At 39.3% G+C, this 27523-nt stretch overlaps 60 non-coding genes across 60 annotated transcripts; all 60 read right to left on the reverse strand.

Moving 5' to 3' along the window:
- Positions 1–59: 59 nt before the first annotated feature.
- Positions 60–178, reverse strand: LOC146030290 (5S ribosomal RNA). Its single transcript, XR_014455788.1, has one exon. It is a non-coding gene; the product is annotated as a 5S ribosomal RNA (ribosomal RNA).
- Positions 179–524: 346 nt separating this feature from the next.
- On the reverse strand, positions 525–643 carry LOC146031681 (5S ribosomal RNA). The gene has a single exon (XR_014457142.1). It is a non-coding gene; the product is annotated as a 5S ribosomal RNA (ribosomal RNA).
- Positions 644–988: 345 nt separating this feature from the next.
- Positions 989–1107, reverse strand: LOC146029613 (5S ribosomal RNA). The gene has a single exon (XR_014455370.1). It is a non-coding gene; the product is annotated as a 5S ribosomal RNA (ribosomal RNA).
- A 346-nt stretch (positions 1108–1453) lies between these two features.
- On the reverse strand, positions 1454–1572 carry LOC146031022 (5S ribosomal RNA). The gene has a single exon (XR_014456500.1). It is a non-coding gene; the product is annotated as a 5S ribosomal RNA (ribosomal RNA).
- Positions 1573–1917: 345 nt separating this feature from the next.
- On the reverse strand, positions 1918–2036 carry LOC146031560 (5S ribosomal RNA). Its single transcript, XR_014457024.1, has one exon. It is a non-coding gene; the product is annotated as a 5S ribosomal RNA (ribosomal RNA).
- Positions 2037–2368: 332 nt separating this feature from the next.
- LOC146035123 (5S ribosomal RNA) lies at positions 2369–2487 on the reverse strand. Its single transcript, XR_014460527.1, has one exon. It is a non-coding gene; the product is annotated as a 5S ribosomal RNA (ribosomal RNA).
- A 346-nt stretch (positions 2488–2833) lies between these two features.
- LOC146033460 (5S ribosomal RNA) lies at positions 2834–2952 on the reverse strand. The gene has a single exon (XR_014458869.1). It is a non-coding gene; the product is annotated as a 5S ribosomal RNA (ribosomal RNA).
- Positions 2953–3284: 332 nt separating this feature from the next.
- On the reverse strand, positions 3285–3403 carry LOC146027388 (5S ribosomal RNA). Its single transcript, XR_014454791.1, has one exon. It is a non-coding gene; the product is annotated as a 5S ribosomal RNA (ribosomal RNA).
- A 346-nt stretch (positions 3404–3749) lies between these two features.
- LOC146033461 (5S ribosomal RNA) lies at positions 3750–3868 on the reverse strand. The gene has a single exon (XR_014458870.1). It is a non-coding gene; the product is annotated as a 5S ribosomal RNA (ribosomal RNA).
- A 332-nt stretch (positions 3869–4200) lies between these two features.
- On the reverse strand, positions 4201–4319 carry LOC146029625 (5S ribosomal RNA). The gene has a single exon (XR_014455371.1). It is a non-coding gene; the product is annotated as a 5S ribosomal RNA (ribosomal RNA).
- Positions 4320–4652: 333 nt separating this feature from the next.
- LOC146027505 (5S ribosomal RNA) lies at positions 4653–4771 on the reverse strand. The gene has a single exon (XR_014454904.1). It is a non-coding gene; the product is annotated as a 5S ribosomal RNA (ribosomal RNA).
- A 345-nt stretch (positions 4772–5116) lies between these two features.
- On the reverse strand, positions 5117–5235 carry LOC146032159 (5S ribosomal RNA). Its single transcript, XR_014457603.1, has one exon. It is a non-coding gene; the product is annotated as a 5S ribosomal RNA (ribosomal RNA).
- Positions 5236–5580: 345 nt separating this feature from the next.
- Positions 5581–5699, reverse strand: LOC146032308 (5S ribosomal RNA). Its single transcript, XR_014457749.1, has one exon. It is a non-coding gene; the product is annotated as a 5S ribosomal RNA (ribosomal RNA).
- Positions 5700–6044: 345 nt separating this feature from the next.
- Positions 6045–6163, reverse strand: LOC146032160 (5S ribosomal RNA). Its single transcript, XR_014457604.1, has one exon. It is a non-coding gene; the product is annotated as a 5S ribosomal RNA (ribosomal RNA).
- A 345-nt stretch (positions 6164–6508) lies between these two features.
- LOC146032309 (5S ribosomal RNA) lies at positions 6509–6627 on the reverse strand. Its single transcript, XR_014457750.1, has one exon. It is a non-coding gene; the product is annotated as a 5S ribosomal RNA (ribosomal RNA).
- A 345-nt stretch (positions 6628–6972) lies between these two features.
- On the reverse strand, positions 6973–7091 carry LOC146029636 (5S ribosomal RNA). The gene has a single exon (XR_014455372.1). It is a non-coding gene; the product is annotated as a 5S ribosomal RNA (ribosomal RNA).
- Positions 7092–7437: 346 nt separating this feature from the next.
- Positions 7438–7556, reverse strand: LOC146029649 (5S ribosomal RNA). Its single transcript, XR_014455374.1, has one exon. It is a non-coding gene; the product is annotated as a 5S ribosomal RNA (ribosomal RNA).
- A 346-nt stretch (positions 7557–7902) lies between these two features.
- Positions 7903–8021, reverse strand: LOC146027624 (5S ribosomal RNA). The gene has a single exon (XR_014455015.1). It is a non-coding gene; the product is annotated as a 5S ribosomal RNA (ribosomal RNA).
- A 345-nt stretch (positions 8022–8366) lies between these two features.
- LOC146032702 (5S ribosomal RNA) lies at positions 8367–8485 on the reverse strand. The gene has a single exon (XR_014458124.1). It is a non-coding gene; the product is annotated as a 5S ribosomal RNA (ribosomal RNA).
- Positions 8486–8817: 332 nt separating this feature from the next.
- Positions 8818–8936, reverse strand: LOC146029660 (5S ribosomal RNA). Its single transcript, XR_014455375.1, has one exon. It is a non-coding gene; the product is annotated as a 5S ribosomal RNA (ribosomal RNA).
- A 332-nt stretch (positions 8937–9268) lies between these two features.
- On the reverse strand, positions 9269–9387 carry LOC146031084 (5S ribosomal RNA). The gene has a single exon (XR_014456561.1). It is a non-coding gene; the product is annotated as a 5S ribosomal RNA (ribosomal RNA).
- Positions 9388–9733: 346 nt separating this feature from the next.
- On the reverse strand, positions 9734–9852 carry LOC146030438 (5S ribosomal RNA). Its single transcript, XR_014455933.1, has one exon. It is a non-coding gene; the product is annotated as a 5S ribosomal RNA (ribosomal RNA).
- Positions 9853–10198: 346 nt separating this feature from the next.
- Positions 10199–10317, reverse strand: LOC146030292 (5S ribosomal RNA). The gene has a single exon (XR_014455790.1). It is a non-coding gene; the product is annotated as a 5S ribosomal RNA (ribosomal RNA).
- Positions 10318–10663: 346 nt separating this feature from the next.
- LOC146030439 (5S ribosomal RNA) lies at positions 10664–10782 on the reverse strand. The gene has a single exon (XR_014455934.1). It is a non-coding gene; the product is annotated as a 5S ribosomal RNA (ribosomal RNA).
- A 345-nt stretch (positions 10783–11127) lies between these two features.
- Positions 11128–11246, reverse strand: LOC146030948 (5S ribosomal RNA). Its single transcript, XR_014456429.1, has one exon. It is a non-coding gene; the product is annotated as a 5S ribosomal RNA (ribosomal RNA).
- Positions 11247–11592: 346 nt separating this feature from the next.
- Positions 11593–11711, reverse strand: LOC146027743 (5S ribosomal RNA). The gene has a single exon (XR_014455130.1). It is a non-coding gene; the product is annotated as a 5S ribosomal RNA (ribosomal RNA).
- Positions 11712–12057: 346 nt separating this feature from the next.
- LOC146032703 (5S ribosomal RNA) lies at positions 12058–12176 on the reverse strand. The gene has a single exon (XR_014458125.1). It is a non-coding gene; the product is annotated as a 5S ribosomal RNA (ribosomal RNA).
- A 332-nt stretch (positions 12177–12508) lies between these two features.
- Positions 12509–12627, reverse strand: LOC146027862 (5S ribosomal RNA). Its single transcript, XR_014455156.1, has one exon. It is a non-coding gene; the product is annotated as a 5S ribosomal RNA (ribosomal RNA).
- A 345-nt stretch (positions 12628–12972) lies between these two features.
- LOC146032161 (5S ribosomal RNA) lies at positions 12973–13091 on the reverse strand. Its single transcript, XR_014457605.1, has one exon. It is a non-coding gene; the product is annotated as a 5S ribosomal RNA (ribosomal RNA).
- A 345-nt stretch (positions 13092–13436) lies between these two features.
- On the reverse strand, positions 13437–13555 carry LOC146033541 (5S ribosomal RNA). Its single transcript, XR_014458949.1, has one exon. It is a non-coding gene; the product is annotated as a 5S ribosomal RNA (ribosomal RNA).
- Positions 13556–13900: 345 nt separating this feature from the next.
- Positions 13901–14019, reverse strand: LOC146032101 (5S ribosomal RNA). Its single transcript, XR_014457546.1, has one exon. It is a non-coding gene; the product is annotated as a 5S ribosomal RNA (ribosomal RNA).
- A 346-nt stretch (positions 14020–14365) lies between these two features.
- Positions 14366–14484, reverse strand: LOC146030293 (5S ribosomal RNA). Its single transcript, XR_014455791.1, has one exon. It is a non-coding gene; the product is annotated as a 5S ribosomal RNA (ribosomal RNA).
- A 346-nt stretch (positions 14485–14830) lies between these two features.
- Positions 14831–14949, reverse strand: LOC146031693 (5S ribosomal RNA). Its single transcript, XR_014457153.1, has one exon. It is a non-coding gene; the product is annotated as a 5S ribosomal RNA (ribosomal RNA).
- A 345-nt stretch (positions 14950–15294) lies between these two features.
- LOC146029671 (5S ribosomal RNA) lies at positions 15295–15413 on the reverse strand. Its single transcript, XR_014455376.1, has one exon. It is a non-coding gene; the product is annotated as a 5S ribosomal RNA (ribosomal RNA).
- Positions 15414–15759: 346 nt separating this feature from the next.
- On the reverse strand, positions 15760–15878 carry LOC146031458 (5S ribosomal RNA). Its single transcript, XR_014456925.1, has one exon. It is a non-coding gene; the product is annotated as a 5S ribosomal RNA (ribosomal RNA).
- A 333-nt stretch (positions 15879–16211) lies between these two features.
- Positions 16212–16330, reverse strand: LOC146031219 (5S ribosomal RNA). The gene has a single exon (XR_014456689.1). It is a non-coding gene; the product is annotated as a 5S ribosomal RNA (ribosomal RNA).
- Positions 16331–16675: 345 nt separating this feature from the next.
- On the reverse strand, positions 16676–16794 carry LOC146032172 (5S ribosomal RNA). Its single transcript, XR_014457616.1, has one exon. It is a non-coding gene; the product is annotated as a 5S ribosomal RNA (ribosomal RNA).
- A 345-nt stretch (positions 16795–17139) lies between these two features.
- LOC146027982 (5S ribosomal RNA) lies at positions 17140–17258 on the reverse strand. The gene has a single exon (XR_014455171.1). It is a non-coding gene; the product is annotated as a 5S ribosomal RNA (ribosomal RNA).
- Positions 17259–17590: 332 nt separating this feature from the next.
- On the reverse strand, positions 17591–17709 carry LOC146032605 (5S ribosomal RNA). The gene has a single exon (XR_014458032.1). It is a non-coding gene; the product is annotated as a 5S ribosomal RNA (ribosomal RNA).
- A 345-nt stretch (positions 17710–18054) lies between these two features.
- Positions 18055–18173, reverse strand: LOC146031499 (5S ribosomal RNA). Its single transcript, XR_014456965.1, has one exon. It is a non-coding gene; the product is annotated as a 5S ribosomal RNA (ribosomal RNA).
- Positions 18174–18516: 343 nt separating this feature from the next.
- LOC146032122 (5S ribosomal RNA) lies at positions 18517–18635 on the reverse strand. Its single transcript, XR_014457565.1, has one exon. It is a non-coding gene; the product is annotated as a 5S ribosomal RNA (ribosomal RNA).
- Positions 18636–18980: 345 nt separating this feature from the next.
- On the reverse strand, positions 18981–19099 carry LOC146029682 (5S ribosomal RNA). Its single transcript, XR_014455377.1, has one exon. It is a non-coding gene; the product is annotated as a 5S ribosomal RNA (ribosomal RNA).
- A 346-nt stretch (positions 19100–19445) lies between these two features.
- Positions 19446–19564, reverse strand: LOC146031459 (5S ribosomal RNA). The gene has a single exon (XR_014456926.1). It is a non-coding gene; the product is annotated as a 5S ribosomal RNA (ribosomal RNA).
- Positions 19565–19897: 333 nt separating this feature from the next.
- LOC146031338 (5S ribosomal RNA) lies at positions 19898–20016 on the reverse strand. The gene has a single exon (XR_014456806.1). It is a non-coding gene; the product is annotated as a 5S ribosomal RNA (ribosomal RNA).
- A 345-nt stretch (positions 20017–20361) lies between these two features.
- On the reverse strand, positions 20362–20480 carry LOC146034573 (5S ribosomal RNA). The gene has a single exon (XR_014459978.1). It is a non-coding gene; the product is annotated as a 5S ribosomal RNA (ribosomal RNA).
- Positions 20481–20812: 332 nt separating this feature from the next.
- On the reverse strand, positions 20813–20931 carry LOC146034759 (5S ribosomal RNA). Its single transcript, XR_014460163.1, has one exon. It is a non-coding gene; the product is annotated as a 5S ribosomal RNA (ribosomal RNA).
- A 345-nt stretch (positions 20932–21276) lies between these two features.
- Positions 21277–21395, reverse strand: LOC146034398 (5S ribosomal RNA). Its single transcript, XR_014459805.1, has one exon. It is a non-coding gene; the product is annotated as a 5S ribosomal RNA (ribosomal RNA).
- A 345-nt stretch (positions 21396–21740) lies between these two features.
- On the reverse strand, positions 21741–21859 carry LOC146030965 (5S ribosomal RNA). The gene has a single exon (XR_014456445.1). It is a non-coding gene; the product is annotated as a 5S ribosomal RNA (ribosomal RNA).
- Positions 21860–22203: 344 nt separating this feature from the next.
- Positions 22204–22322, reverse strand: LOC146032123 (5S ribosomal RNA). Its single transcript, XR_014457566.1, has one exon. It is a non-coding gene; the product is annotated as a 5S ribosomal RNA (ribosomal RNA).
- Positions 22323–22667: 345 nt separating this feature from the next.
- LOC146029694 (5S ribosomal RNA) lies at positions 22668–22786 on the reverse strand. The gene has a single exon (XR_014455378.1). It is a non-coding gene; the product is annotated as a 5S ribosomal RNA (ribosomal RNA).
- A 347-nt stretch (positions 22787–23133) lies between these two features.
- Positions 23134–23252, reverse strand: LOC146030316 (5S ribosomal RNA). Its single transcript, XR_014455814.1, has one exon. It is a non-coding gene; the product is annotated as a 5S ribosomal RNA (ribosomal RNA).
- A 345-nt stretch (positions 23253–23597) lies between these two features.
- On the reverse strand, positions 23598–23716 carry LOC146028103 (5S ribosomal RNA). Its single transcript, XR_014455184.1, has one exon. It is a non-coding gene; the product is annotated as a 5S ribosomal RNA (ribosomal RNA).
- Positions 23717–24061: 345 nt separating this feature from the next.
- Positions 24062–24180, reverse strand: LOC146031195 (5S ribosomal RNA). The gene has a single exon (XR_014456666.1). It is a non-coding gene; the product is annotated as a 5S ribosomal RNA (ribosomal RNA).
- A 345-nt stretch (positions 24181–24525) lies between these two features.
- Positions 24526–24644, reverse strand: LOC146032350 (5S ribosomal RNA). Its single transcript, XR_014457790.1, has one exon. It is a non-coding gene; the product is annotated as a 5S ribosomal RNA (ribosomal RNA).
- A 345-nt stretch (positions 24645–24989) lies between these two features.
- LOC146032351 (5S ribosomal RNA) lies at positions 24990–25108 on the reverse strand. Its single transcript, XR_014457791.1, has one exon. It is a non-coding gene; the product is annotated as a 5S ribosomal RNA (ribosomal RNA).
- Positions 25109–25453: 345 nt separating this feature from the next.
- LOC146033312 (5S ribosomal RNA) lies at positions 25454–25572 on the reverse strand. The gene has a single exon (XR_014458721.1). It is a non-coding gene; the product is annotated as a 5S ribosomal RNA (ribosomal RNA).
- A 346-nt stretch (positions 25573–25918) lies between these two features.
- On the reverse strand, positions 25919–26037 carry LOC146029706 (5S ribosomal RNA). Its single transcript, XR_014455379.1, has one exon. It is a non-coding gene; the product is annotated as a 5S ribosomal RNA (ribosomal RNA).
- A 345-nt stretch (positions 26038–26382) lies between these two features.
- On the reverse strand, positions 26383–26501 carry LOC146031196 (5S ribosomal RNA). The gene has a single exon (XR_014456667.1). It is a non-coding gene; the product is annotated as a 5S ribosomal RNA (ribosomal RNA).
- A 345-nt stretch (positions 26502–26846) lies between these two features.
- LOC146032352 (5S ribosomal RNA) lies at positions 26847–26965 on the reverse strand. The gene has a single exon (XR_014457792.1). It is a non-coding gene; the product is annotated as a 5S ribosomal RNA (ribosomal RNA).
- A 345-nt stretch (positions 26966–27310) lies between these two features.
- Positions 27311–27429, reverse strand: LOC146031582 (5S ribosomal RNA). Its single transcript, XR_014457046.1, has one exon. It is a non-coding gene; the product is annotated as a 5S ribosomal RNA (ribosomal RNA).
- Positions 27430–27523: the final 94 nt, after the last annotated feature.

Consider the following 27523-nt stretch of genomic DNA (forward strand, 5'->3'; position numbering starts at 1 on the left):
ATAAAGTTTCCAATTTAAATAGCTAGAGAATAAAAACAATTTGCCAGTAATGGAAAAAAAACCTACAGCACCTGGTGTTCCCATGTGGTCTCCCACCCAAGTACTAACCAGGCCCAACACTGCTTAGCTTCCAAGATCAGACGGGATTGGGCGAATCCAATGTGGTATGGCTGTAGGTGAGATGCACGCACTTTTTTGCCCTCTTCTACTTCTATAACAAGTTAAGTTAATAAAAAAGTTTCCTAACTGTATTGGCTTACTGAAAAAAAATCATGTGTTGGTAATGTAAAAAGACCTACAGGACATGATATTAGCAGGTGGTCTCAAATTAAACTACTAAAGAGGCTAAACACTGTTTAGCTGCCAAAAGCAGTTGGAATTGCGTCTAAACAGTGTGGTAAGTCTTTAGGTGATGGCTATTGTGTCTGTTTGACCTCTCCCAAATCTCTGTATTGGCAATAAAAAGAAAAAGTTTCCAATTTAAATAACTAGAAAATAAAAACAATTTGCCAGTAATGGGAAAAAACCTACAGCACCTGGTGTTCCCATGTGGTCTCCCACCCAAGTACTAACCAGGCCCAACACTGCTTAGCTTCCAAGATCAGACGAGATTGGGCGCATCCAATGTGGTATGGCTGTAGGTGAGATACAGGCACTTTTTTGCCCTCTTCTACTTCTATAACCAGGTAAGCTAATAAAAAAGTTTTCTAACTGTATTGGCTTACTGAAAAAAATCATGTGTTGGTAATGTAAATAGAACTACAGGACATGATATTAGCAGGTGGTCTCAAATTAAACTACTAAAGAGGCTCAACACTGTTTAGCTGCCAAAAGCAGTTGGAATTGGGCCTAAACAGTGTGGTAAGTCTTTAGGTTATGGCTATTGTGTCTGTTTGACCTCTCCTAAATCTCTGTATTGGCAATAAAAAGAAAAAGTTTCCAATTTAAATAGCTAGAGAATAAAAACAATTTGCCAGTAATGGGAAAAAACCTACAGCACCTGGTGTTCCCATGTGGTCTCCCACCCAAGTACTAACCAGGCCCAACACTGCTTAGCTTCCAAGATCAGACGAGATTGGGCGTATCCAATGTGGTATGGCTGTAGGTGAGATACACGCACTTTTTTGCCCTCTTCTACTTCTATAACCAGATAAGCTAATAAATAAGTTTCCTAACTGTATTGGCTTAATGAAAAAAATCATGTGTTGGTAATGTAAAAAGACCTACAGGACATGATATTAGCAGGTGGTCTCAAATTAAACTACTAAAGAGGCTCAACACTGTTTAGCTGCCAAAAGCAGTTGGAATTGGGCCTAAACAGTGTGGTAAGTCTTTAGGTGATGGCTATTGTGTCTGTTTGACCTCTCCCAAATCTCTGTATTGGCAATAAAAAGAAAAAAGTTTCCAATTTAAATAGCTAGAAAATAAAAACAATTTGCCAGTAATGGGAAAAAACCTACAGCACCTGGTGTTCCCATGTGGTCTCCCACCCAAGTACTAACTAGGCCCAACACTGCTTAGCTTCCAAGATCAGACGGGATTGGGCGTATCCAATGTGGTATGGCTGTAGGTGAGATGCAAGCACTTTTTTGCCCTCTTCTACTTCTATAACAAGGTAAGTTACTAAAAAAGTTTCCTAACTGTATTGGCTTACTGAAAAAAATCATGTGTTGGTAATGTAAAAAGACCTACAGGACATGATATTAGCAGGTGGTCTCAAATTAAACTACTAAAGAGGCTCAACACTGTTTAGCTGCCAAAAGCAGTTGGAATTGGGCCAAAACAGTATGGTAAGTCTTTAAATGATGGCTATTGTGTCTGTTTGACCTCTCCCAAATCTCTGTATTGGCAATAAAAAGAAAAAGTTTCCAATTTAAAGAGCTAGAGAATAAAAACAATTTGCCAGTAATGGGAAAAAACCTACAGCACCTGGTGTTCCCATGTGGTCTCCCACCCAAGTACTAACCAGGCCCAACACTGCTTAGCTTCCAAGATCAGACGAGATTGGACGTATCCAATGTGGTATGGCTGTAGGTGAGATACAGGCACTTTTTTACCCTCTTCTACTTCTATAACCAGGTAAGCTAATAAAAAAGTTTCCTAACTGAAAAAAATCATGTGTTGGTAATGTAAAAAGACCTACAGGACATGATATTAGCAGGTGGTCTCAAATTAAACTACTAAAGAGGCTCAACACTGTTTAGCTGCCAAAAGCAGTTGGAATTGGGCCAAAACAGTGTGGTAAGTCTTTAAGTGATGGCTATTGTGTCTGTTTGACCTCTCCCAAATCTCTGTATTGGCAATAAAAAGAAAAAGTTTCCAATTTAAAGAGCTAGAGAATAAAAACAATTTGCCAGTAATGGGAAAAAACCTACAGCACCTGGTGTTCCCATGTGGTCTCCCACCCAAGTACTAACCAGGCCCAACACTGCTTAGCTTCCAAGATCAGACGGGATTGGGCGTATCCAATGTGGTATGGCTGTAGGTGAGATGCAAGCACTTTTTTGCCCTCTTCTACTTCTATAACAAGGTAAGTTACTAAAAAAGTTTCCTAACTGTATTGGCTTACTGAAAAAAAATCATGTGTTGGTAATGTAAAAAGACCTACAGGACATGATATTAGCAGGTGGTCTCAAATTAAACTACTAAAGAGGCTCAACACTGTTTAGCTGCCAAAAGCAGTTGGAATTGGGCCAAAACAGTATGGTAAGTCTTTAAATGATGGCTATTGTGTCTGTTTGACCTCTCCCAAATCTCTGTATTGGCAATAAAAAGAAAAAGTTTCCAATTTAAAGAGCTAGAGAATAAAAACAATTTGCCAGTAATGGGAAAAAACCTACAGCACCTGGTGTTCCCATGTGGTCTCCCACCCAAGTACTAACAAGGCCCAACACTGCTTAGCTTCCAAGATCAGACGAGATTGGGCGTATCCAATGTGGTATAGCTGTAGGTGAGATTCAGGCACTTTTTTGACCTCTTCTACTTCTATAACCAGGTAAGCTAATAAAAAAGTTTCCTAACTGAAAAAAATCATGTGTTGGTAATGTAAAAAGACCTACAGGACATGATATTAGCAGGTGGTCTCAAATTAAACTACTAAAGAGGCTCAACACTGTTTAGCTGCCAAAAGCAGTTGGAATTGGGCCAAAACAGTGTGGTAAGTCTTTAAGTGATGGCTATTGTGTCTGTTTGACCTCTCCCAAATCTCTGTATTGGCAATAAAAAGAAAAAGTTTCCAATTTAAAGAGCTAGAGAATAAAAACAATTTGCCAGTAATGGGAAAAAACCTACAGCACCTGGTGTTCCCATGTGGTCTCCCACCCAAGTACTAACCAGGCCCAACACTGCTTAGCTTCCAAGATCAGACGGGATTGGGCGTATCCAATGTGGTATGGCTGTAGGTGAGATGCAAGCACTTTTTTGCCCTCTTCTACTTCTATAACAAGGTAAGTTACTAAAAAAGTTTCCTAACTGTATTGGCTTACTGAAAAAAAATCATGTGTTGGTAATGTAAAAAGACCTACAGGACATGATATTAGCAGGTGGTCTCAAATTAAACTACTAAAGAGGCTCAACACTGTTTAGCTGCCAAAAGCAGTTGGAATTGGGCCAAAACAGTATGGTAAGTCTTTAAATGATGGCTATTGTGTCTGTTTGACCTCTCCCAAATCTCTGTATTGGCAATAAAAAGAAAAAGTTTCCAATTTAAAGAGCTAGAGAATAAAAACAATTTGCCAGTAATGGGAAAAAACCTACAGCACCTGGTGTTCCCATGTGGTCTCCCACCCAAGTACTAACAAGGCCCAACACTGCTTAGCTTCCAAGATCAGACGAGATTGGGCGTATCCAATGTGGTATAGCTGTAGGTGAGATTCAGGCACTTTTTTGACCTCTTCTACTTCTATAACCAGGTAAGCTAATAAAAAAGTTTCCTAACTGAAAAAAATCATGTGTTGGTAATGTAAAAAGACCTACAGGACATGATATTAGCAGGTGGTCTCAAATTAAACTACTAAAGAGGCTCAACACTGTTTAGCTGCCAAAAGCAGTTGGAATTGGGCCTAAACAGTGTGGTAAGTCTTTAGGTGATGGCTATTGTGTCTGTTTGACCTCTCCCAAATCTCTGTATTGGCAATAAAAAGAAAAAGTTTCCAATTTAAATAGATAGAGAATAAAAACAATTTGCAAGTAATGGGAAAAAACCTACAGCACCTGGTGTTCCCATGTGGTCTCCCACCCAAGTACTAACCAGGCCCAACACTGCTTAGCTTCCAAGATCAGACGAGATTGGGCGTATCCAATGTGGTATGGCTGTAGGTGAGATACAGGCACTTTTTTACCCTCTTCTACTTCTATAACCAGGTAAGCTAATAAAAAAGTTTCCTAACTGAAAAAAATCATGTGTTGGTAATGTAAAAAGACCTACAGGACATGATATTAGCAGGTGGTCTCAAATTAAACTACTAAAGAGGCTCAACACTGTTTAGCTGCCAAAACCAGTTGGAATTGGGCCAAAACAGTGTGGTAAGTCTTTAAGTGATGGCTATTGTGTCGGTTTGACCTCTCCCAAATCTCTGTATTGGCAATAAAAAGAAAAAAGTTTAAAATTTAAAGAGCTAGAGAATAAAAACAATTTGCCAGTAATGGGAAAAAACCTACAGCACCTGGTGTTCCCATGTGGTCTCCCACCCAAGTACTAACCAGGCCCAACACTGCTTAGCTTCCAAGATCAGACGGGATTGGGCGTATCCAATGTGGTATGGCTGTAGGTGAGATGCAATCACTTTTTTGCCCTCTTCTACTTCTATAACAAGGTAAGTTAATAAAAAAGTTTCCTAACGGTATTGGCTTACTGAAAAAAATCATGTGTTGGTATTGTAAAAAGACCTACAGGACATGATATTAGCAGGTGGTCTCAAATTAAACTACTAAAGAGGCTCAACACTGTTTAGCTGCCAAAAGCAGTTGGAATTGGGCCTAAACAGTGTGGTAAGTCTTTAGGTGATGGCTATTGTGTCTGTTTGACCTCTCCCAAATCTCTGTATTGGCAATAAAAAGAAAAAGTTTCCAATTTAAATAGCTAGAAAATAAAAACAATTTGCCAGTAATGGGAAAAAATCTACAGCACCTGGTGTTCCCATGTGGTCTCCCACCCAAGTACTAACCAGGCCCAACACTGCTTACCTTCCAAGATCAGACGGGATTGGGCATTTCCAATGTGGTATGGCTGTAGGTGAGATGCAAGCACTTTTTTTCCCTTTTCTACTTCTATAACAAGTTAAGTTAATAAAAAAGTTTCCTAACTGTATTGGCTTACTGAAAAAAATCATGTGTTGGTAATGTAAAAAGACCTACAGGACATGATATTAGCAGGTGGTCTCAAATTAAACTACTAAAGAGGCTCAACACTGTTTAGCTGCCAAAAGCAGTTGGAATTGGGCCTAAACAGTGTGGTTAGTCTTTAGGTGATGGCTATTGTGTCTGTTTGACCTCTCCTAAATCTCTGTATTGTCAATAAAAAGAAAAAGTTTCCAATTTAAAGAGCTAGAGAATAAAAACAATTTGCCAGTAATGGGAAAAAACCTACAGCACCTGGTGTTCCCATGTGGTCTCCCACCCAAGTACTAACCAGGCCCAACACTGCTTAGCTTCCAAGATCAGACGGGATTGGGCGTATCCAATTTGGAATGGCTGTAGGTGAGATGCAAGCACTTTTTTGCCCACTTCTACTTCTATAACAAGGTAAGTTAATAAAAAAGTTTCCTGACTGTATTGGCTTACTGAAAAAAATCATGTGTTGGTAATGTAAAAAGACCTACAGGACATGATATTAGCAGGTGGTCTCAAATTAAACTACTAAAGAGGCTCAACACTGTTTAGCTGCCAAAAGCAGTTGGAATTGGGCCTAAACAGTGTGGTAAGTCTTTAGGTGATGGCTATTGTGTCTGTTTGACCTCTCCCAAATCTCTGTATTGGCAATAAAAAGAAAAAGTTTCCAATTTAAATAGCTAGAAAATAAAAACAATTTGCCAGTAATGGGAAAAAATCTACAGCACCTGGTGTTCCCATGTGGTCTCCCACCCAAGTACTAACCAGGCCCAACACTGCTTACCTTCCAAGATCAGACGGGATTGGGCATTTCCAATGTGGTATGGCTGTAGGTGAGATGCAAGCACTTTTTTTCCCTTTTCTACTTCTATAACAAGTTAAGTTAATAAAAAAGTTTCCTAACTGTATTGGCTTACTGAAAAAAATCATGTGTTGGTAATGTAAAAAGACCTACAGGACATGATATTAGCAGGTGGTCTCAAATTAAACTACTAAAGAGGCTCAACACTGTTTAGCTGCCAAAAGCAGTTGGAATTGGGCCTAAACAGTGTGGTTAGTCTTTAGGTGATGGCTATTGTGTCTGTTTGACCTCTACTAAATCTCTGTATTGTCAATAAAAAGAAAAAGTTTCCAATTTAAAGAGCTAGAGAATAAAAACAATTTGCCAGTAATGGGAAAAAACCTACAGCACCTGGTGTTCCCATGTGGTCTCCCACCCAAGTACTAACCAGGCCCAACACTGCTTAGCTTCCAAGATCAGACGGGATTGGGCGTATCCAATTTGGAATGGCTGTAGGTGAGATGCAAGCACTTTTTTGCCCTCTTCTACTTCTATAACAAGGTAAGTTAATAAAAAAGTTTCCTGACTGTATTGGCTTACTGAAAAAAATCATGTGTTGGTAATGTAAAAAGACCTACAGGACATGATATTAGCAGGTGGTCTCAAATTAAACTACTAAAGAGGCTCAACACTGTTTAGCTGCCAAAAGCAGTTGGAATTGGGCCTAAACAGTGTGGTAAGTCTTTAGGTGATGGCTATTGTGTCTGTTTGACCTCTTCCAAATCTCTGTATTGGCAATAAAAAGAAAAAGTTTCCAATTTAAATAGCTAGAAAATAAAAACAATTTGCCAGTAATGGGAAAAAACCTACAGCACCTGGTGTTCCCATGTGGTCTCCCACCCAAGTACTAACCAGGCCCAACACTGCTTAGCTTCCAAGATCAGACGAGATTGGGCGTATCCAATGTGGTATGGCTGTAGGTGAGATGCACGCACTTTTTTGCCCTCTTCTACTTCTATAACAAGTTAAGTTAATAAAAAAGTTTCCTAACTGTATTGGCTTACTGAAAAAAAATCATGTGTTGGTAATGTAAAAAGACCTACAGGACATGATATTAGCAGGTGGTCTCAAATTAAACTACTAAAGAGGCTCAACACTGTTTAGCTGCCAAAAGCAGTTGGAATTGGGCCTAAACAGTGTGGTAAGTCTTTAGGTGATGGCTATTGTGTCTGTTTGACCTCTCCTAAATCTCTGTATTGGCAATAAAAAGAAAAAGTTTCCAATTTAAATAGCTAGAGAATAAAAACAATTTGCCAGTAATGGGAAAAAACCTACAGCACCTGGTGTTCCCATGTGGTCTCCCACCCAAGTACTAACCAGGCCCAACACTGCTTAGCTTCCAAGATCAGACGAGATTGGGCGTATCCAATGTGGTATGGCTGTAGGTGAGATACACGCACTTTTTTGCCCTCTTCTACTTCTATAACCAGAAAAGCTAATAAATAAGTTTCCTAACTGTATTGGCTTAATGAAAAAAATCATGTGTTGGTAATGTAAAAAGACCTACAGGACATGATATTAGCAGGTGGTCTCAAATTAAACTACTAAAGAGGCTCAACACTGTTTAGCTGCCAAAAGCAGTTGGAATTGGGCCTAAACAGTGTGGTAAGTCTTTAGGTGATGGCTATTGTGTCTGTTTGACCTCTCCCAAATCTCTGTATTGGCAATAAAAAGAAAAAAGTTTCCAATTTAAATAGCTAGAAAATAAAAACAATTTGCCAGTAATGGGAAAAAACCTACAGCACCTGGTGTTCCCATGTGGTCTCCCACCCAAGTACTAACCAGGCCCAACACTGCTTAGCTTCCAAGATCAGACGGGATTGGGCGTATCCAATGTGGTATGGCTGTAGGTGAGATGCAAGCACTTTTTTGCCCTCTTCTACTTCTATAACAAGGTAAGTTACTAAAAAAGTTTCCTAACTGTATTGGCTTACTGAAAAAAATCATGTGTTGGTAATGTAAAAAGACCTACAGGACATGATATTAGCAGGTGGTCTCAAATTAAACTACTAAAGAGGCTCAACACTGTTTAGCTGCCAAAAGCAGTTGGAATTGGGCCAAAACAGTATGGTAAGTCTTTAAATGATGGCTATTGTGTCTGTTTGACCTCTCCCAAATCTCTGTATTGGCAATAAAAAGAAAAAGTTTCCAATTTAAAGAGCTAGAGAATAAAAACAATTTGCCAGTAATGGGAAAAAACCTACAGCACCTGGTGTTCCCATGTGGTCTCCCACCCAAGTACTAACAAGGCCCAACACTGCTTAGCTTCCAAGATCAGACGAGATTGGGCGTATCCAATGTGGTATGGCTGTAGGTGAGATTTAGGCACTTTTTTGACCTCTTCTACTTCTATAACCAGGTAAGCTAATAAAAAAGTTTCCTAACTGAAAAAAATCATGTGTTGGTAATGTAAAAAGACCTACAGGACATGATATTAGCAGGTGGTCTCAAATTAAACTACTAAAGAGGCTCAACATTGTCTAGCTGTTAAAAGCAGTTGGAATTGGGCCTAAACAGTGTGGTAAGTCTTTAGGTGATGGCTATTGTGTCTGTTTGACCTCTCCCAAATCTCTGTATTGGCAATAAAAAGAAAAAGTTTCCAATTTAAATAGATAGAGAATAAAAACAATTTGCAAGTAATGGGAAAAAACCTACAGCACCTGGTGTTCCCATGTGGTCTCCCACCCAAGTACTAACCAGGCCCAACACTGCTTAGCTTCCAAGATCAGACGAGATTGGGCGTATCCAATGTGGTATGGCTGTAGGTGAGATACAGGCACTTTTTTACCCTCTTCTACTTCTATAACCAGGTAAGCTAATAAAAAAGTTTCCTAACTGAAAAAAATCATGTGTTGGTAATGTAAAAAGACCTACAGGACATGATATTAGCAGGTGGTCTCAAATTAAACTACTAAAGAGGCTCAACACTGTTTAGCTGCCAAAAGCAGTTGGAATTGGGCCAAAACAGTGTGGTAAGTCTTTAAGTGATGGCTATTGTGTCGGTTTGACCTCTCCCAAATCTCTGTATTGGCAATAAAAAGAAAAAGTTTAAAATTTAAAGAGCTAGAGAATAAAAACAATTTGCCAGTAATGGGAAAAAACCTACAGCACCTGGTGTTCCCATGTGGTCTCCCACCCAAGTACTAACCAGGCCCAACACTGCTTAGCTTCCAAGATCAGACGGGATTGGGCGAATCCAATATGGTATGGCTGTAGGTAAGATGCAAGCACTTTTTTGCCCTCTTCTACTTCTATAACAAGTTAAGTTAATAAAAAAGTTTCCTAACTGTATTGGCTTACTGAAAAAAAATCATGTGTTGGTAATGTAAAAAGACCTACAGGACATGATATTAGCAGGTGGTCTCAAATTAAACTACTAAAGAGGCTAAACACTGTTTAGCTGCCAAAAGCAGTTGGAATTGCGTCTAAACAGTGTGGTAAGTCTTTAGGTGATGGCTATTGTGTCTGTTTGACCTCTCCCAAATGTCTGTATTGGCAATAAAAAGATAAAGTTTCCAATTTAAATAGCTAGAAAATAAAAACAATTTGCCAGTAATGGGAAAAAACCTACAGCACCTGGTGTTCCCATGTGGTCTCCCACCCAAGTACTAACCAGGCCCAACACTGCTTAGCTTCCAAGATCAGACGAGATTGGGCGCATGCAATGTGGTATGGCTGTAGGTGAGATACAGGCACTTTTTTGCCCTCTTCTACTTCTATAACCAGGTAAGCTAATAAAAAAGTTTTCTAACTGTATTGGCTTACTGAAAAAAATCATGTGTTGGTAATGTAAATAGAACTACAGGACATGATATTAGCAGGTGGTCTCAAATTAAACAACTAAAGAGGCTCAACACTGTTTAGCTGCCAAAAGCAGTTGGAATTGGGCCTAAACAGTGTGGTAAGTCTTTAGGTGATGGCTATTGTGTCTGTTTGACCTCTCCTAAATCTCTGTATTGGCAATAAAAAGAAAAAGTTTCCAATTTAAATAGCTAGAGAATAAAAACAATTTGCCAGTAATGGAAAAAAAACCTACAGCACCTGGTGTTCCCATGTGGTCTCCCACCCAAGTACTAACCAGGCCCAACACTGCTTAGCTTCCAAGATCAGACGGGATTGGGCGAATCCAATGTGGTATGGCTGTAGGTGAGATGCAAGCACTTTTTTGCCCTCTTCTACTTCTATAACAAGTTAAGTTAATAAAAAAGTTTCCTAACTGTATTGGCTTACTGAAAAAAAATCATGTGTTGGTAACGTAAAAAGACCTACAGGACATGATATTAGCAGGTGGTCTCAAATTAAACTACTAAAGAGGCTAAACACTGTTTAGCTGCCAAAAGCAGTTGGAATTGCGTCTAAACAGTGTGGTAAGTCTTTAGGTGATGGCTATTGTGTCTGTTTGACCTCTCCCAAATCTCTGTATTGGCAATAAAAAGAAAAAGTTTCCAATTTAAATAGCTAGAAAATAAAAACAATTTGCCAGTAATGGGAAAAAACCTACAGCACCTGGTGTTCCCATGTGGTCTCCCACCCAAGTACTAACCAGGCCCAACACTGCTTAGCTTCCAAGATCAGACGAGATTGGGCGCATGCAATGTGGTATGGCTGTAGGTGAGATACAGGCACTTTTTTGCCCTCTTCTACTTCTATAACCAGGTAAGCTAATAAAAAAGTTTTCTAACTGTATTGGCTTACTGAAAAAAATCATGTGTTGGTAATGTAAATAGAACTACAGGACATGATATTAGCAGGTGGTCTCAAATTAAACTACTAAAGAGGCTCAACACTGTTTAGCTGCCAAAAGCAGTTGGAATTGGGCCTAAACAGTGTGGTAAGTCTTTAGGTGATGGCTATTGTGTCTGTTTGACCTCTCCTAAATCTCTGTATTGGCAATAAAAAGAAAAAGTTTCCAATTTAAATAGCTAGAGAATAAAAACAATTTGCCAGTAATGGGAAAAAACCTACAGCACCTGGTGTTCCCATGTGGTTTCCCACCCAAGTACTAACCAGGCCCAACACTGCTTAGCTTCCAAGATCAGACGAGATTGGGCGTATCCAATGTGGTATGGCTGTAGGTGAGATACACGCACTTTTTTGCCCTCTTCTACTTCTATAACCAGATAAGCTAATAAAAAAGTTTCCTAACTGTATTGGCTTAATGAAAAAAATCATGTGTTGGTAATGTAAAAAGACCTAAAGGACATGATATTAGCAGGTGGTCTCAAATTAAACTACTAAAGAGGCTCAACACTGTTTAGCTGCCAAAAGCAGTTGGAATTGGGCCTAAACAGTGTGGTAAGTCTTTAGGTGATGGCTATTGTGTCTGTTTGACCTCTCCCAAATCTCTGTATTGGCAATAAAAAGAAAAAAGTTTCCAATTTAAATAGCTAGAAAATAAAAACAATTTGCCAGTAATGGGAAAAAACCTACAGCACCTGGTGTTCCCATGTGGTCTCCCACCCAAGTACTAACCAGGCCCAACACTGCTTAGCTTCCAAGATCAGACGGGATTGGGCGTATCCAATGTGGTATGGCTGTAGGTGAGATGCAAGCACTTTTTTGCCCTCTTCTACTTCTATAACAAGGTAAGTTACTAAAAAAGTTTCCTAACTGTATTGGCTTACTGAAAAAAATCATGTGTTGGTAATGTAAAAAGACCTACAGGACATGATATTAGCAGGTGGTCTCAAATTAAACTACTAAAGAGGCTCAACACTGTTTAGCTGCCAAAAGCAGTTGGAATTGGGCCAAAACAGTATGGTAAGTCTTTAAATGATGGCTATTGTGTCTGTTTGACCTCTCCCAAATCTCTGTATTTATCAATAAAAAGAAAAAGTTTCCAATTTAAAGAGCTAGAGAATAAAAACAATTTGCCAGTAATGGGAAAAAACCTACAGCACCTGGTGTTCCCATGTGGTCTCCCACCCAAGTACTAACAAGGCCCAACACTGCTTAGCTTCCAAGATCAGACGAGATTGGGCGTATCCAATGTGGTATGGCTGTAGGTGAGATTCAGGCACTTTTTTGACCTCTTCTACTTCTATAACCAGGTAAGCTAATAAAAAATTTTCTTAACTGAAAAAAATCATGTGTTGGTAATGTAAAAAGACCTACAGGACATGATATTAGCAGGTGGTCTCAAATTAAACTACTAAAGAGGCTCAACACTGTTTAGCTGCCAAAAGCAGTTGGAATTGGGCCAAAACAGTGTGGTAAGTCTTTAAGTGATGGCTATTGTGTCGGTTTGACCTCTCCCAAATCTCTGTATTGGCAATAAAAAGAAAAAGTTTAAAATTTAAAGAGCTAGAGAATAAAAACAATTTGCCAGTAATGGGAAAAAACCTACAGCACCTGGTGTTCCCATGTGGTCTCCCACCCAAGTACTAACCAGGCCCAACACTGCTTAGCTTCCAAGATCAGACGGGATTGGGCGTATCCAATGTGGTATGGCTGTAGGTGAGATGCAATCACTTTTTTGCCCTCTTCTACTTCTATAACAAGGTAAGTTAATAAAAAAGTTTCCTAACGGTATTGGCTTACTGAAAAAAATCATGTGTTGGTAATGTAAAAAGACCTACAGGACATGATATTAGCAGGTGGTCTCAAATTAAACTACTAAAGAGGCTCAACACTGTTTAGCTGCCAAAAGCAGTTGGAATTGGGCCTAAACAGTGTGGTAAGTCTTTAGGTGATGGCTATTGTGTCTGTTTGACCTCTCCCAAATCTCTGTATTGGCAATAAAAAGAAAAAGTTTCCAATTTAAATAGCTAGAAAATAAAAACAATTTGCCAGTAATGGGAAAAAATCTACAGCACCTGGTGTTCCCATGTGGTCTCCCACCCAAGTACTAACCAGGCCCAACACTGCTTACCTTCCAAGATCAGACGGGATTGGGCATTTCCAATGTGGTATGGCTGTAGGTGAGATGCAAGCACTTTTTTTCCCTTTTCTACTTCTATAACAAGTTAAGTTAATAAAAAAGTTTCCTAACTGTATTGGCTTACTGAAAAAAATCATGTGTTGGTAATGTAAAAAGACCTACAGGACATGATATTAGCAGGTGGTCTCAAATTAAACTACTAAAGAGGCTCAACACTGTTTAGCTGCCAAAAGCAGTTGGAATTGGGCCTAAACAGTGTGGTTAGTCTTTAGGTGATGGCTATTGTGTCTGTTTGACCTCTCCTAAATCTCTGTATTGTCAATAAAAAGAAAAAGTTTCCAATTTAAAGAGCTAGAGAATAAAAACAATTTGCCAGTAATGGGAAAAAACCTACAGCACCTGGTGTTCCCATGTGGTCTCCCACCCAAGTACTAACCAGGCCCAACACTGCTTAGCTTCCAAGATCAGACGGGATTGGGCGTATCCAATTTGGAATGGCTGTTGGTGAGATGCAAGCACTTTTTTGCCCTCTTCTACTTCTATAACAAGGTAAGTTAATAAAAAAGTTTCCTGACTGTATTGGCTTACTGAAAAAAATCATGTGTTGGTAATGTAAAAAGACCTACAGGACATGATATTACCAGGTGGTCTCAAATTAAACTACTAAAGAGGCTCAACAATGTTTAGCTGCCAAAAGCAGTTGGAATTGGGCCTAAACAGTGTGGTAAGTCTTTAGGTGATGGCTATTGTGTCTGTTTGACCTCTCCCAAATCTCTGTATTGCCAATAAAAAGAAAAAGTTTCCAATTTAAATAGCTAGAAAATAAAAACAATTTGCCAGTAATGGGAAAAAACCAACAGCACCTGGTGTTCCCATGTGGTCTCCCACCCAAGTACTAACCAGGCCCAACACTGCTTAGCTTCCAAGATCAGACGAGATTGGGCGTATCCAATGTGGTATGGCTATAGGTGACATACAGGCACTTTTTTGCCCTCTTCTACTTCTATAACCAGGTAAGCTTATAAAAAAGTTTCCTAACTGTGTTGGCTTACTGAAAAAAATCATGTGTTGGTAATGTAAATAGAACTACAGGACATGATATTAGCAGGTGGTCTCAAATTAAACTACTAAAGATGCTCAACACTGTTTAGCTGCCAAAACCAGTTGGAATTGGGCCTAAACAGTGTGGTAAGTCTTTAGGTGATGGCTATTGTGTCTGTTTGACCTCTCCCAAATGTCTGTATTGGCAATAAAAAGATAAAGTTTCCAATTTAAATAGCTAGAGAATAAAAACAATTTGCCAGTAATGGAAAAAAAACCTACAGCACCTGGTGTTCCCATGTGGTCTCCCACCCAAGTACTAACCAGGCCCAACACTGCTTAGCTTCCAAGATCAGACGGGATTGGGCGAATCCAATGTGGTATGGCTGTAGGTGAGATGCAAGCACTTTTTTGCCCTCTTCTACTTCTATAACAAGTTAAGTTAATAAAAAAGTTTCCTAACTGTATTGGCTTACTGAAAAAAAATCATGTGTTGGTAATGTAAAAAGACCTACAGGACATGATATTAGCAGGTGGTCTCAAATTAAACTACTAAAGAGGCTAAACACTGTTTAGCTGCCAAAAGCAGTTGGAATTGCGTCTAAACAGTGTGGTAAGTCTTTAGGTGATGGCTATTGTGTCTGTTTGACCTCTCCCAAATCTCTGTATTGGCAATAAAAAGAAAAAGTTTCCAATTTAAATAGCTAGAAAATAAAAACAATTTGCCAGTAATGGGAAAAAACCTACAGCACCTGGTGTTCCCATGTGGTCTCCCACCCAAGTACTAACCAGGCCCAACACTGCTTAGCTTCCAAGATCAGACGAGATTGGGCGCATCCAATGTGGTATGGCTGTAGGTGAGATACAGGCACTTTTTTGCCCTCTTCTACTTCTATAACCAGGTAAGCTAATAAAAAAGTTTTCTAACTGTATTGGCTTACTGAAAAAAATCATGTGTTGGTAATGTAAATAGAACTACAGGACATGATATTAGCAGGTGGTCTCAAATTAAACTACTAAAGAGGCTCAACACTGTTTAGCTGCCAAAAGCAGTTGGAATTGGGCCTAAACAGTGTGGTAAGTCTTTAGGTGATGGCTATTGTGTCTGTTTGACCTCTCCTAAATCTCTGTATTGGCAATAAAAAGAAAAAGTTTCCAATTTAAATAGCTAGAGAATAAAAACAATTTGCCAGTAATGGGAAAAAACCTACAGCACCTGGTGTTCCCATGTGGTCTCCCACCCAAGTACTAACCAGGCCCAACACTGCTTAGCTTCCAAGATCAGACGAGATTGGGCGTATCCAATGTGGTATGGCTGTAGGTGAGATACACGCACTTTTTTGCCCTCTTCTACTTCTATAACCAGATAAGCTAATAAAAAAGTTTCCTAACTGTATTGGCTTAATGAAAAAAATCATGTGTTGGTAATGTAAAAAGACCTACAGGACATGATATTAGCAGGTGGTCTCAAATTAAACTACTAAAGAGGCTCAACACTGTTTAGCTGCCAAAAGCAGTTGGAATTGGGCCTAAACAGTGTGGTAAGTCTTTAGGTGATGGCTATTGTGTCTGTTTGACCTCTCCCAAATCTCTGTATTGGCAATAAAAAGAAAAAAGTTTCCAATTTAAATAGCTAGAAAATAAAAACAATTTGCCAGTAATGGGAAAAAACCTACAGCACCTGGTGTTCCCATGTGGTCTCCCACCCAAGTACTAACCAGGCCCAACACTGCTTAGCTTCCAAGTTCAGACGAGATTTGGCGTATCCAATGTGGTATGGCTGTAGGTGAGATACAGGCACTTTTTTGCCCTCTTCTACTTCTATAACCAGGTAAGCTAATAAAAAAGTTTCCTAACTGAAAAAAATCATGTGTTGGTAATGTGAAAAGACCTACAGCACATGATATTAGCAGGTGGTCTCAAATTAAACTACTAAAGAGGCTCAACACTGTTTAGCTGCCAAAAGCAGTTGGAATTGGGCCAAAACAGTGTGGTAAGTCTTTAAGTGATGGCTATTGTGTCTGTTTGACCTCTCCCAAATCTCTGCATTGGCAATAAAAAGAAAAAGTTTTCAATTTAAAGAGCTAGAGAATAAAAACAATTTGCCAGTAATGGGAAAAAAACCTACAGCACCTGGTGTTCCCATGTGGTCTCCCACCCAAGTACTAACCAGGCCCAACACTGCTTAGCTTCCAAGATCAGACGGGATTGGGCGCATCTAATGTGGTATGGCTGTAGATGAGATGCACGCACTTTTTTGCCCTCTTCTACTTCTATAACAAGGTAAGTTAATAAAAAAGTTTCCTAACTGTATTGGCTTACTGAAAAAAATCATGTGTTGGTAATGTAAAAAGACCTACAGGACATGATATTAGCAGGTGGTCTCAAATTAAACTACTAAAGAGGCTCAACACTGTTTAGCTGCCAAAAGCAGTTGGAATTGGGCCTAAACAGTGTGGTAAGTCTTTAGGTGATGGCTATTGTGTCTGTTTGACCTCTCCCAAATCTCTGTATTGGCAATAAAAAGAAAAAGTTTCCAATTTAAATAGCTAGAAAATAAAAACAATTTGCCAGTAATGGGAAAAAACCTACAGCACCTGGTGTTCCCATGTGGTCTCCCACCCAAGTACTAACCAGGCCCAACACTGCTTAGCTTCCAAGTTCAGACGAGATTTGGCGTATCCAATGTGGTATGGCTGTAGATGAGATACAGGCACTTTTTTGCCCTCTTCTACTTCTATAACCAGGTAAGCTAATAAAAAAGTTTCCTAACTGTATTGGCTTACTGAAAAAAATCATGTGTTGGTAATGTAAAAAGACCTACAGGACATGATATTAGCAGGTGGTCTCAAAATAAACTACTAAAGAGGCTCAACACTGTTTAGCTGCCAAAAGCAGTTGGAATTGGGCCGAAACAGTGTGGTAAGTCTTTAGGTGATGGCTATTGTGTCTGTTTGACCTCTCCCAAATCTCTGTATTGGCAATAAAAAGAAAAAGTTTCCAATTTAAATAGATAGAGAATAAAAACAATTTGCAAGTAATGGGAAAAAACCTACAGCACCTGGTGTTCCCATGTGGTCTCCCACCCAAGTACTAACCAGGCCCAACACTGCTTAGCTTCCAAGATCAGACGGGATTGGGCGTATCCAATGTGGTATGGCTGTAGGTGAGATACAGGCACTTTTTTGCCCTCTTCTACTTCTATAACCAGGTAAGCTAATAAAAAAGTTTCCTAACTGAAAAAAATCATGTGTTGGTAATGTAAAAAGACCTACAGGACATGATATTAGCAGGTGGTCTCAAATTAAACTACTAAAGAGGCTCAACACTGTTTAGCTGCCAAAAGCAGTTGGAATTGGGCCAAAACAGTGTGGTAAGTCTTTAAGTGATGGCTATTGTGTCTGTTTGACCTCTCCCAAATCTCTGTATTGGCAATAAAAAGAAAAAGTTTCCAATTTAAAGAGCTAGAGAATAAAAACAATTTGCCAGTAATGGGAAAAAACCTACAGCACCTGGTGTTCCCATGTGGTCTCCCACCCAAATACTAACCAGGCCCAACACTGCTTAGCTTCCAAGATCAGACAGGATTGGGCGTATCCAATGTGGTATGGCTGTAGGTGAGCTGCAAGCACTTTTTTGCCCTCTTCTACTTCTATAACCAGGTAAGCTTATAAAAACGTTTCCTAACTGTATTGGCTTACTGAAAAAAATCATGTGTTGGTAATGTAAATAGAACTACAGGACATGATATTAGCAGGTGGTATCAAATTAAACTACTAAAGAGGCTCAACACTGTTTAGCTGCCAAAACCAGTTGGAATTGGGCCTAAACAGTGTGGTAAGTTTTTAGGTGATGGCTATTGTGTCTGTTTGACCTCTCCCAAATGTCTGTATTGTCAATAAAAAGATAAAGTTTCCAATTTAAATAGCTAGAGAATAAAAACAATTTGCCAGTAATGGAAAAAAACCTACAGCACCTGGTGTTCCCACGTGGTCTCCCACCCAATTACTAACCAGGCCCAACACTGCTTAGCTTCCAAGATCAGACGGGATTGGGCGTATCCAATGTGGTATGGCTGTAGGTGAGATGCAAGCACTTTTTTGCCCTCTTCTACTTCTATAACAAGTTAAGTTAATAAAAAAGTTTCCTAACTGTATTGGCTTACTGAAAAAAATCATGTGTTGGTAATGTAAAAAGACGTACAGGACATGATATTAGCAGGTGGTCTCAAATTAAACTACTAAAGAGGCTCAACACTGTTTAGCTGCCAAAAGCAGTTGGAATTGCGTCTAAACAGTGTGGTAAGTCTTTAGGTGATGGCTATTGTGTCTGTTTGACCTCTCCAAATCTCTGTATTGGCAATAAAAAGAAAAAGTTTCCAATTTAAATAGCTAGAAAATAAAAACAATTTGCCAGTAATGGGAAAAACCTACAGCACCTGGTGTTCCCATGTGGTCTCCCACCCAAGCACTAACCAGGCCCAACACTGCTTAGCTTCCAAGATCAGACGAGATTGGGCGTATCCAATGTGGTATGGCTGTAGGTGAGATACAGGCACTTTTTTGCCCTCTTCTACTCCTATAACCAGGTAAGCTTATAAAAAAGTTTCCTAACTGTATTGGCTTACTGAAAAAAATCATGTGTTGGTAATGTAAATAGAACTACAGGACATGATATTAGCAGGTGATCTCAAATTAAACTACTAAAGAGGCTCAACACTGTTTAGCTGCCAAAACCAGTTGGAATTGGGCCTAAACAGTGTGGTAAGTCTTTAGGTGATGGCTATTGTGTCTGTTTGACCTCTCCTAAATCTCTGTATTGGCAATAAAAAGAAAAAGTTTCCAATTTAAATAGCTAGAGAATAAAAACAATTTGCCAGTAATGGGAAAAAACCTACAGCACCTGGTGTTCCCATGTGGTCTCCCACCCAAGTACTAACCAGGCCCAACACTGCTTAGCTTCCAAGATCAGACGAGATTGGGCGTATCCAATGTGGTATGGCTGTAGGTGAGATACACGCACTTTTTTGCCCTCTTCTACTTCTATAACCAGATAAGCTAATAAAAAAGTTTCCTAACTGTATTGGCTTAATGAAAAAAATCATGTGTTGGTAATGTAAAAAGACCTACAGGACATGATATTAGCAGGTGGTCTCAAATTAAACTACTAAAGAGGCTCAACACTGTTTAGCTGCCAAAAGCAGTTGGAATTGGGCCTAAACAGTGTGGTAAGTCTTTAGGTGATGGCTATTGTGTCTGTTTGACCTCTCCCAAATCTCTGTATTGGCAATAAAAAGAAAAAAGTTTCCAATTTAAATAGCTAGAAAATAAAAACAATTTGCCAGTAATGGGAAAAAACCTACAGCACCTGGTGTTCCCATGTGGTCTCCCACCCAAGTACTAACCAGGCCCAACACTGCTTAGCTTCCAAGTTCAGACGAGATTTGGCGTATCCAATGTGGTATGGCTGTAGGTGAGATACAGGCACTTTTTTGCCCTCTTCTACTTCTATAACCAGGTAAGCTAATAAAAAAGTTTCCTAACTGAAAAAAATCATGTGTTGGTAATGTGAAAAGACCTACAGGACATGATATTAGCAGGTGGTCTCAAATTAAACTACTAAAGAGGCTCAACACTGTTTAGCTGCCAAAAGCAGTTGGAATTGGGCCAAAACAGTGTGGTAAGTCTTTAAGTGATGGCTATTGTGTCTGTTTGACCTCTCCCAAATCTCTGCATTGGCAATAAAAAGAAAAAGTTTTCAATTTAAAGAGCTAGAGAATAAAAACAATTTGTTAGTAATGGGAAAAAAACCTACAGCACCTGGTGTTCCCATGTGGTCTCCCACCCAAGTACTAACCAGGCCCAACACTGCTTAGCTTCCAAGATCAGACGGGATTGGGCGCATCCAATGTGGTATGGCTGTAGATGAGATACAGGCACTTTTTTGCCCTCTTCTACTTCTATAACCAGGTAAGCTAATAAAAAATTTTTCTAACTGTATTGGCTTACTGAAAAAAATCATGTGTTGGTAATGTAAAAAGACCTACAGGACATGATATTAGCAGGTGGTCTCAAAATAAACTACTAAAGAGGCTCAACACTGTTTAGCTGCCAAAAGCAGTTGGAATTGGGCCGAAACAGTGTGGTAAGTCTTTAGGTGATGGCTATTGTGTCTGTTTGACCTCTCCCAAATCTCTGTATTGGCAATAAAAAGAAAAAGTTTCCAATTTAAATAGATAGAGAATAAAAACAATTTGCAAGTAATGGGAAAAAACCTACAGCACCTGGTGTTCCCATGTGGTCTCCCACCCAAGTACTAACCAGGCCCAACACTGCTTAGCTTCCAAGTTCAGACGGGATTGGGCGTATCCAATGTGGTATGGCTGTAGGTGAGATACAGGCACTTTTTTGCCCTCTTCTACTTCTATAACCAGGTAAGCTAATAAAAAAGTTTCCTAACTGAAAAAAATCATGTGTTGGTAATGTAAAAAGACCTACAGGACATGATATTAGCAGGTGGTCTCAAATTAAACTACTAAAGAGGCTCAACACTGTTTAGCTGCCAAAAGCAGTTGGAATTGGGCCAAAACAGTGTGGTAAGTCTTTAAGTGATGGCTATTGTGTCTGTTTGACCTCTCCCAAATCTCTGTATTGGCAATAAAAAGAAAAAGTTTCCAATTTAAAGAGCTAGAGAATAAAAACAATTTGCCAGTAATGGGAAAAAACCTACAGCACCTGGTGTTCCCATGTGGTCTCCCACCCAAATACTAACCAGGCCCAACACTGCTTAGCTTCCGAGATCAGAGAGGATTGGGCGTATCCAATGTGGTATGGCTGTAGGTGAGCTGCAAGCACTTTTTTGCCCTCTTCTACTTCTATAACCAGGTAAGCTTATAAAAACGTTTCCTAACTGTATTGGCTTACTGAAAAAAATCATGTGTTGGTAATGTAAATAGAACTACAGGACATGATATTAGCAGGTGGTATCAAATTAAACTACTAAAGAGGCTCAACACTGTTTAGCTGCCAAAACCAGTTGGAATTGGGCCTAAACAGTGTGGTAAGTCTTTAGGTGATGGCTATTGTGTCTGTTTGACCTCTCCCAAATGTCTGTATTGTCAATAAAAAGATAAAGTTTCCAATTTAAATAGCTAGAGAATAAAAACAATTTGCCAGTAATGGAAAAAAACCTACAGCACCTAGTGTTCCCATGTGGTCTCCCACCCAAGTACTAACCAGGCCCAACACTGCTTAGCGTCCAAGATCAGACAGGATTGGGCGTATCCAATGTGGTATGGCTATAGGTAAGATGCAAGCACTTTTTTGCCCTCTTCTACTTCTATAACAAGTTAAGATAATAAAAAAGTTTCCTAACTGTATTAACTTACTGCAAAAAATCATGTGTTGGTAATGTAAAAAGACCTACAGGACATGATATTAGCAGGTGGTCTCAAATTAAACTACTAAAGAGGCTCAACACTGTTTAGCTGCCAAAAGCAGTTGGAATTGCGTCTAAACAGTGTGGTAAGTCTTTAGGTGATGGCTTTTGTATCTGTTTGACCTCTCCCAAATCTCTGTATTGGCAATAAAAAGATAAAGTTTCCAATTTAAATAGCTAGAGAATAAAAACAATTTGCCAGTAATGGAAAAAAACCTACAGCACCTGGTGTTCCCATGTGGTCTCCCACCCAAGTACTAACCAGGACCAACACTGCTTAGCTTCCAAGATCAGACGGGATTGGGCGTATCCAATGTGGTATGGCTGTAGGTGAGATGCAAGCACTTTTTTGCCCTCTTCTACTTCTATAACAAGTTAAGTTAATAAAAAAGTTTCCTAACTGTATTGGCTTACTGAAAAAAATCATGTGTTGGTAATGTAAAAAGACGTACAGGACATGATATTAGCAGGTGGTCTCAAATTAAACTACTAAAGAGGCTCAACACTGTTTAGCTGCCAAAAGCAGTTGGAATTGCGTCTAAACAGTGTGGTAAGTCCTTAGGTGATGGCTATTGTGTCTGTTTGACCTCTCCCAAATCTCTGTATTGGCAATAAAAAGAAAAAGTTTCCAATTTAAATAGCTAGAAAATAAAAACAATTTGCCAGTAATGGGAAAAACCTACAGCACCTGGTGTTCCCATGTGGTCTCCCACCCAAGCACTAACCAGGCCCAACACTGCTTAGCTTCCAAGATCAGACGAGATTGGGCGTATCCAATGTGGTATGGCTGTAGGTGAGATACAGGCACTTTTTTGCCCTCTTCTACTCCTATAACCAGGTAAGCTTATAAAAAAGTTTCCTAACTGTATTGGCTTACTGAAAAAAATCATGTGTTGGTAATGTAAATAGAACTACAGGACATGATATTAGCAGGTGATCTCAAATTAAACTACTAAAGAGGCTCAACACTGTTTAGCTGCCAAAACCAGTTGGAATTGGGCCTAAACAGTGTGGTAAGTCTTTAGGTGATGGCTATTGTGTCAGTTTGACCTCTCCCAAATGTCTGTATTGGCAATAAAAAGATAAAGTTTCCAATTTAAATAGCTAGAGAATAAAAACAATTTGCCAGTAATGGAAAAAAACCTACAGCACCTGGTGTTCCCATGTGGTCTCCCACCCAAGTACTAACCAGGCCCAACACTGCTTAGCTTCCAAGATCAGACGAGATTGGGCGTATCCAATGTGGTATGGCTGTAGGTGAGATACAGGCACTTTTTTGCCCTCTTCTACTTCTATAACCAGGTAAGCTAATAAAAAAGTTTCCTAACTGTATTGGCTTACTTAAAAAAAAATAATGTGTTTGTAATATAAATAGAACTACAGGACATGATATTAGCAGGTGGTCTCAAATTAAACTACTAAAGTGGCTCAACACTGTTTAGCTGCCAAAAGCAGTTGGAATTGGGCCTAAACAGTGTGGTAAGTCTTTAGGTGATGGCTATTGTGTCTGTTTGACCTCTCCTAAATCTCTGTATTGGCAATAAAAAGAAAAAGTTTCCAATTTAAATAGCTAGAGAATAGAAACAATTTGCAAGTAATGGGAAAAAACCTACAGCACCTGGTGTTCCCATGTGGTCTCCCACCCAAGTACTAACCAGGCCCAACACTGCTTAGCTTCCAAGATCAGACGAGATTGGGTGTATCCAATGTGGTATGGCTGTAGGTGAGATTCAGGCACTTTTTTGCTCTCTTCTACTTCTATAACCAGGTAAGCTAATAAAAAAGTTTCCTAACTGTATTGGCTTACTGAAAAAAATCATGTGTTGGTAATGTAAATAGAACTACAGGACATGATATTAGCAGGTGGTCTCAAATTAAACTACTAAAGAGACTCAACACTGTTTAGCTGCCAAAAGCAGTTGGAATTGGGCCTAAACAGTGTGGTAAGTCTTTAGGTGATGGCTATTGTGTCTGTTTGACCTCTCCTAAATCTCTGTATTGGCAATAAAAAGAAAAAGTTTCCAATTTAAATAGCTAGAGAATAAAAACAATTTGCCAGTAATGGGAAAAAACCTACAGCACCTGGTGTTCCCATGTGGTCTCCCACCCAAGTACTAACCAGGCCCAACACTGCTTAGCTTCCAAGATCAGACGGGATTGGGCGTATCCAATGTGGTATGGCTGTAGGTGAGATGCAAGCACTTTTTTGCCCTCTTCTACTTCTATAACAAGGTAAGTGAATAAAAAAGTTTCCTAACTGTATTGGCTTACTGAAAAAAATCATGTGTTGGTAATGTAAAAAGACCTACAGGACATGATATTAGCAGGTGGTCTCAAATTAAACTACTAAAGAGGCTCAACACTGTTTAGCTGCCAAAAGCAGTTGGCATTGGGCCTAAACAGTGTGGTAATTCTTTAGGTGATGGCTATTGTGTCTGATTGACCTCTCCCAAATCTCTGTATTGGCAATAAAAAGAAAAAGTTTCCAATTTAAAAAGCTAGAAAATAAAAACAATTTGCCAGTAATGGGAAAAAACTTACAGCACCTGGTGTTCCCATGTGGTCTCCCACCCAAGTACTAACCAGGCCCAACACTGCTTATCTTCCAAGATCAGACGGGATTGGGCGTATCCAATGTGGTATGGCTGTAGGTGAGATGCAAGCACTTTTTTGCCCTCTTCTACTTCTATAACAAGTTAAGTTAATAAAAAAGTTTCCTAACTGTATTGGCTTACTGAAAAAAATCATGTGTTTGTAATGTAAAAAGACCTACAGGACATGATATTAGCAGGTGGTCTCAAATTAAACTACTAAAGAGGCTCAACACTGTTTAGCTGCCAAAAGCAGTTGGAATTGCGTCTAAACAGTGTGGTAAGTCTTTAGGTGATGGCTATTGTGTCTGTTTGACCTCTCCCAAATCTCTGTATTGTCAATAAAAAGAAAAAGTTTCCAATTTAAATAGCTAGAAAATAAAAACAATTTGCCAGTAATGGGAAAAAACCTACAGCACCTGGCGTTCCCATGTGGTCTCCCACCCAAGTACTAACCAGGCCCAACACTGCTTAGCTTCCAAGATCAGACGAGATTGGGCGTATCCAATGTGGTATGGCTGTATGTGAGATACAGGCACTTTTTTGCCCTCTTCTACTTCTATAACCAGGTAAGCTAATAAAAAAGTTTCCTAACTGTATTGGCTTACTGAAAAAAATCATGTGTTGGTAATGTAAATAGAACTACAGGACATGATATTAGCAGGTGGTCTCAAATTAAACTACTAAAGAGGCTCAACACTGTTTAGCTGCCAAAACCAGTTGGAATTGGGCCTAAACAGTGTGGTAAGTCTTTAGGTGATGGCTATTGTGTCTGTTTGACCTCTCCCAAATCTCTGTATTGGCAATAAAAAGAAAAAGTTTCCAATTTAAATAGCTAGAAAATAAAAACAATTTGCCAGTAATGGGAAAAAACCTACAGCACCTGGCGTTCCCATGTGGTCTCCCACCCAAGTACTAACCAGGCCCAACACTGCTTAGCTTCCAAGATCAGACGAGATTGGGCGTATCCAATGTGGTATGGCTGTATGTGAGATACAGGCACTTTTTTGCCCTCTTCTACTTCTATAACCAGGTAAGCTAATAAAAAAGTTTCCTAACTGTATTGGCTTACTGAAAAAAATCATGTGTTGGTAATGTAAATAGAACTACAGGACATGATATTAGCAGGTGGTCTCAAATTAAACTACTAAAGAGGCTCAACACTGTTTAGCTGCCAAAACCAGTTGGAATTGGGCCTAAACAGTGTGGTAAGTCTTTAGGTGATGGCTATTGTGTCTGTTTGACCTCTCCCAAATGTCTGTATTGGCAATAAAAAGATAAAGTTTCCAATTTAAATAGCTAGAGAATAAAAACAATTTGCCAGTAATGGAAAAAAACCTACAGCACCTGGTGTTCCCGTGTGGTCTCCCACCCAAGTACTAACCAGGCCCAACACTGCTTAGCTTCCAAGATCAGACGGGATTGGGCGTATCCAATATGGTATGGCTGGAGGTGAGATGCAAGCACTTTTTTGCCCTCTTCTACTTCTATAACAAGTTAAGTTAATAAAAAAGTTTCCTAACTGTATTGGCTTACTGAAAAAAATCATGTGTTGGTAATGTAAAAAGACCTACAGGACATGATATTAGCAGGTGGTCTCAAATTAAACTACTAAAGAGGCTCAACACTGTTTAGCTGCCAAAAGCAGTTGGAATTGGGCCTAAACAGTGTGGTAAGTCTTTAGGTGATGGCTATTGTGTCTGTTTGACCTCTCCTAAATCTCTGTATTGGCAATAAAAAGAAAAAAGTTTCCAATTTAAATAGCTAGAAAATAAAAACAATTTGCCAGTAATGGGAAAAAACCTACAGCACCTGGTGTTCCCATGTGGTCTCCCACCCAAGTACTAACCAGGCCCAACACTGCTTAGCTTCCAAGATCAGACGAGATTGGGCGTATCCAATGTGGTATGGCTGTAGGTGAGATACAGGCACTTTTTTGCCCTCTTCTACTTCTATAACCAGGAAAGCTAATAAAAAAGTTTCCTAACTGTATTGGCTTACTGAAAAAAATCATGTGTTGGTAATGTAAATAGAACTACAGGACATGATATTAGCAGGTGGTCTCAAATTAAACTACTAAAGAGGCTCAACACTGTTTAGCTGCCAAAAGCAGTTGGAATTGGGCCTAAACAGTGTGGTAAGTCTTTAGGTGATGGCTATTGTGTCTGTTTGACCTCTCCCAAATCTCTGTATTGGCAATAAAAAGAAAAAGTTTCCAATTTAAAAAGCTAGAAAATAAAAACAATTTGCCAGTAATGGGAAAAAACTTACAGCACCTGGTGTTCCCATGTGGTCTCCCACCCAAGTACTAACCAGGCCCAACACTGCTTATCTTCCAAGATCAGACGGGATTGGGCGTATCCAATGTGGTATGGCTGTAGGTGAGATGCAAGCACTTTTTTGCCCTCTTCTACTTCTATAACAAGTTAAGTTAATAAAAAAGTTTCCTAACTGTATTGGCTTACTGAAAAAAATCATGTGTTTGTAATGTAAAAAGACCTACAGGACATGATATTAGCAGGTGGTCTCAAATTAAACTACTAAAGAGGCTCAACACTGTTTAGCTGCCAAAAGCAGTTGGAATTGCGTCTAAACAGTGTGGTAAGTCTTTAGGTGATGGCTATTGTGTCTGTTTGACCTCTCCCAAATCTCTGTATTGGCAATAAAAAGAAAAAGTTTCCAATTTAAATAGCTAGAAAATAAAAACAATTTGCCAGTAATGGGAAAAAACCTACAGCACCTGGCGTTCCCATGTGGTCTCCCACCCAAGTACTAACCAGGCCCAACACTGCTTAGCTTCCAAGATCAGACGAGATTGGGCGTATCCAATGTGGTATGGCTGTATGTGAGATACAGGCACTTTTTTGCCCTCTTCTACTTCTATAACCAGGTAAGCTAATAAAAAAGTTTCCTAACTGTATTGGCTTACTGAAAAAAATCATGTGTTGGTAATGTAAATAGAACTACAGGACATGATATTAGCAGGTGGTCTCAAATTAAACTACTAAAGAGGCTCAACACTGTTTAGCTGCCAAAACCAGTTGGAATTGGGCCTAAACAGTGTGGTAAGTCTTTAGGTGATGGCTATTGTGTCTGTTTGACCTCTCCCAAATCTCTGTATTGGCAATAAAAAGAAAAAGTTTCCAATTTAAATAGCTAGAAAATAAAAACAATTTGCCAGTAATGGGAAAAAACCTACAGCACCTGGTGTTCCCATGTGGTCTCCCACCCAAGTACTAACCAGGCCCAACACTGCTTAGCTTCCAAGATCAGACGAGATTGGGCGTATCCAATGTGGTATGGCTGTATGTGAGATACAGGCACTTTTTTGCCCTCTTCTACTTCTATAACCAGGTAAGCTAATAAAAAAGTTTCCTAACTGTATTGGCTTACTGAAAAAAATCA

The sequence above is a fragment of the Crinia signifera genome, chromosome 8 (genome assembly GCF_055691185.1).
Source record: "Crinia signifera chromosome 8, ASM5569118v1, whole genome shotgun sequence".
NCBI classification, from domain to species: Eukaryota; Metazoa; Chordata; class Amphibia; order Anura; family Myobatrachidae; genus Crinia; species Crinia signifera.